Below are 4,229 nucleotides of genomic sequence, written 5' to 3'. Positions count from 1 at the left end.
GCTCCGGTGATTGATTGGAACAGGCCTGGACGTGGGCGATGTATTGCCTTTGGTCACTACCTTTGACTACCTTCATTACATCAATATCCCTCTCTTTCCTCTTTCCTGTTTTGTTTTTTTGTTATTTGTGTGTTCTTGTGGCCTTGTACTGAACTTTTGAAGAGTTCACTTTATTATGATAATCAGTACAAGACACGTTTTTCCTGATCTGCTTCATGAAATGGACCGTTGCTTGGCAGGATTATCTCGCCTCGAACACACTGCAGATGGGAAGTTTGGAGGATTTAGTAAACACTGAAAAACTCTTTATCTCTCTTTGACTCTGTCTCTCTTTATTCCTCTCTTTCTCTCTCTCTCATCAGAACCAGCTTGTTCTTGGTCAGTATGCCATTTGATGGAGCATGCTTGCCAGCCCGCCTGCCTCTGGCTATGGTGCCATCTTGAAAGGCGCCGCGGCACACACACCTGGCCCGCCGGCTGCCTCTTTGGTCTGCCTCACCTTTTGTCAGCACCATGTTAATGAAGGCCCTGTCAGTGTCCACCGCTCGCACACCGGGGCGCCTTTTAATGAGTTCACTATTTGATCGCTATAGACACCCGGCTCCAACGACGCTCGTTTTTTTTTTTTTTTTTTCATCCCTCATGAATGATGCTCCTTCGCTCTTGTATGCATGTTCACAGAAGTGTGTGTGTGGGGCTAAAGGGGAGGGAGACAAGAAGGAGGGGGCCGGTCAGCTGATTAGGACTAGTTTATAATAAAAAGGGGGAGGGTGTTTGTCTTTTTTTTTTTTTTTTAAAGGGAAAGAAAAGAAAATTATTATTTTTATTCCCCCCCCTCCCTCTGTACCCAAGTGAGCCGTTGCTCTCCCTTTTCAGGGGTAGATGAAAGCAGCTGGGCGCAGGGCTTCCAACAAAAAGTGCCAAGCGATCACAAACAAACCTTCAGATGAATCACATCAAAGGCGCTGCCCCAATTGTTAGCCCTCTCGTATCTGCGGAAAATTGGCTCATTAAGGGCAAAAAATGACATTGTTTACATTAGCCGGGGCCCTGATTAGTGCCAGCCATGTTTGTTGTGTTGCTCTGCTGTCCGCTTACCAACGGACCACTTCAGCCGCTCTGCACAATCGCTCCTTTGAAGGCTTTCTTTCTCTAGGAAAAAAAAAAGGAGATAGAAAGAGTGAGGACAACAACAACAAACAAAAAGAAAGGGGGGAAAAAAAAAAACACAGAGGGGAAAAATACACCCGTACACAGACACACACACACACACACACACACACAAACACATACAATTGCTGTTCCGAACCCACACAAATGGACATGATGGCTGGTCTTTTCTCTCGCTGCCTCTCTGCTCTCCTCCGCTCATCAGCTTTTCTCTCTTTAGGACTAATTAGGTTGCTCATGGAAATGGAGGCGATAGGAGAGGACAGTTGGCCCAATGATGAGTCCTGTTTGTGCTGTAATTGCACTGATAAAGAGGGCGGTGTTGAGAGAAGAGAAGAAAGGAAGGAGCTTGACAATGAAAGGGCCGACGGCCTCGCTCTGCGTGAAAAGAACACCTTTTGTTAGAGCGAGGCTTTTTGTAAACTGAGATGATTTCTAATGTGTAGAAAGTGCCATGTGTTTCAGATATATCGTGTGTGTGTGTTTTTGATATCCTGCATCTAAGGTGTAAGGGTCCTCATACCTTCTCATCTCCCATTGAACTCCATTCTCCAGTCTTTTCTGCCCCTTTTTCCATTTTTTTTAACCATTATAAAATCTCTAGGATCATTTGGTACTAGAAACTTAGATGAGATAAATTACAAAGTTTTATCTTTAATAATTTCAGCAGTGATACCAAACAAAAAAAGCCATAGGACACATTATATATTCTGTCCACAGACAAAACTGTACTGCATTCGTATAGGCCTATTCTCTTTATTGTAGACATGTGTAGATGCATAAATAAACATGCATAACACTGCCCCTCCAAATGAATCTGATTAAATGCATACTTTTCCTTTTTGTAAGAATCCCTTTAGAAAAAGAACATTTCTGTTTTTAATTCTATTTGAGACTTTTTGTCAAACTTCACCAGGCAAGTTCCGTGAATGAAACATTTGACCTATTAAGATCCAGAAGGGGCCGTTTCATCTATCCCGGCTCGGTCTGGCGGTCGGTGAGAGAACGAGACAGTGGGCGACAAGAAAAAGAAGCTTTAAAAAAAAAAAAAAAAAAAAAAAACTTTGGGAGTGAAACTTGAAGTTGTAGGTGAGCAGGTCAAGCTGCAGCACTAACGACAGACGCTGACCCCGTGCTCCGCCCTGCATTACCCTTCACCTTCTGCCGTTCCCCAGGCCACCTCACCTTTGCCCTGGGACAGACATGGAGTTCGAGCTGGAGGAGGAGGGGGGGAGGGATGGAGAGAAGTACCGAGAACACCTCCCCCTCAACATAATGATAACCACTGAGATCTGGCCCCTGGACACTCAGCCCCGCGGCCCCCAGGTCAGCTCAGCACATTATACCTCCTCTCTCCTCCTGAACTCTCTGACTCCACATTTACATACCCACCACTTTTTTCCCTGACATTTTCTCTTTTTTTTTCTGGTTTAAATTGCTACACTTCCATTTTTTCTTCTTCTTACTACACTTAATTTTCTCTTCCGTCTCTCCCTGAACTCCTCCCTTTCTCCTCTTTGTCTTTTGCATTTCATCTGTACAGTCCAGGTAGTGTGTATGCACGCCTGCAAATGTGTCTGTGTGTGTGTGTGTGTGATAATTACCATTTAGAATACTAGCAGATCTCTGAGGGAGGGAACCCAAGTTTGCCAACAGCGAGGCATTGTGGGAGCTGTTTGGTTTGTGTTTAGGTGCCCTTGGTGTGCTGTGCTGAGGAATCAGAATTTCCTTGACTTTTGACCGCCTTTGTCCCCAGGGGGGAGGCAAGGAGGGATAGAAGGGCACAGGCTGACTTCCATTTGCGTTTAAGGACCCATATGGAAAATATAAATTGGTAGCAGCAGGGAAGACTGAAACCATTGGCATTCCGGGCATCGCCCATTTGAATTCATGAGGTTGTGTTGCGTCTCTGCCCACTTCTCGATTGGAATATTTAAGAAAGCGTCACATGATGAAACATAGATAGAGATGTCGACGGAGCTCATTTCTGTCATTGTTTTCTGTCTGAAATCTTTAAAAAGTCTCTCTTTGGGTTTTTGGCTCTATTCTTTTGGTAATATCTGATATATAAATCAACGGAGCTTGTCTAATCCTTACTTACTCCAGTGCTTCCCAAACCTTTCGGCTTTTAAACCCTTAAAAACAAAGCAGTACATGTAACCCCTGGTTTCAGGTTGTAAGGACCAATGTGTTGTGAGCAATTTAACCCAAGAGTGACTTCCCCTTTTCCGACTGTTTTGCTTTTATAAAAATGATTATATGATCTCTGAAAAGATAACACCATCCCGTATTTCAGAAGAAAAGAAAGGAACAAATGTTATAAAAAGCTCCGTAGCAGAAGTATGTCGGTCTTCTTTTCAGAATTGTTGTGCATCCCCCATGGTGAAACAACTCGTATTCACAATGATCTGCTAACTGTACTACAATACTTTCAATGTATTATTATGAAGTACTTAAGTAGATTTAAGTATTTAATAGTATGTAAGCCAAAGCAGCCTCAAGAGCTTTTATTATGTATCTAATTGAATGTCAAAGGGCATTTTAGAGTATTTTAGCATAGAATTCGGACAAACTAATGATTATTTTCATAATGAATTAATCTGTAAATCATTCTGTTTAACTTATTAATATTTTATTTTTAAAATGGTGACGAATGACCATCATACATTTCTGTCCCAAATAACAGTTAAAAACTCTAGTATTCATTAACTTATAAAAGCAGCAAATCTTCAAGAAGCTGGGACCAAAACAATGATTGGCATTTTTGCACAATAAATTAGGCAACTTAAATAATACATGTATTATCAAAATAGGTAAATGTTCTGCGTTTGATTGTTTAATTATATTCCATGTTGAAAAAAACCCCCCAAAGTATAATGTCTTATGTCATGAATTAGTGTTACACTGACGACATAATAGACCTCCCGCCTTACATCACATGTTCTCCTGCCTGCTGGAACCACACTCGACTAGCACAAGGCCGCCGTAAAGCTTCCTATGGGCAGGGTGTAGAGTGTGTGTGTGTGTGTGTGTGTGTGTGTGTGTGTGTGTGTGTGTGT

Source organism: Anarrhichthys ocellatus, unplaced genomic scaffold (assembly GCF_004355925.1).
Source record: "Anarrhichthys ocellatus isolate YVR2014 unplaced genomic scaffold, GSC_Weel_1.0 scaffold13, whole genome shotgun sequence".
In the NCBI taxonomy this organism is placed as follows: Eukaryota; Metazoa; Chordata; class Actinopteri; order Perciformes; family Anarhichadidae; genus Anarrhichthys; species Anarrhichthys ocellatus.
The sequence above is the reverse complement of the archived record's forward strand: the minus strand, read 5'-3'. Positions refer to the sequence as shown.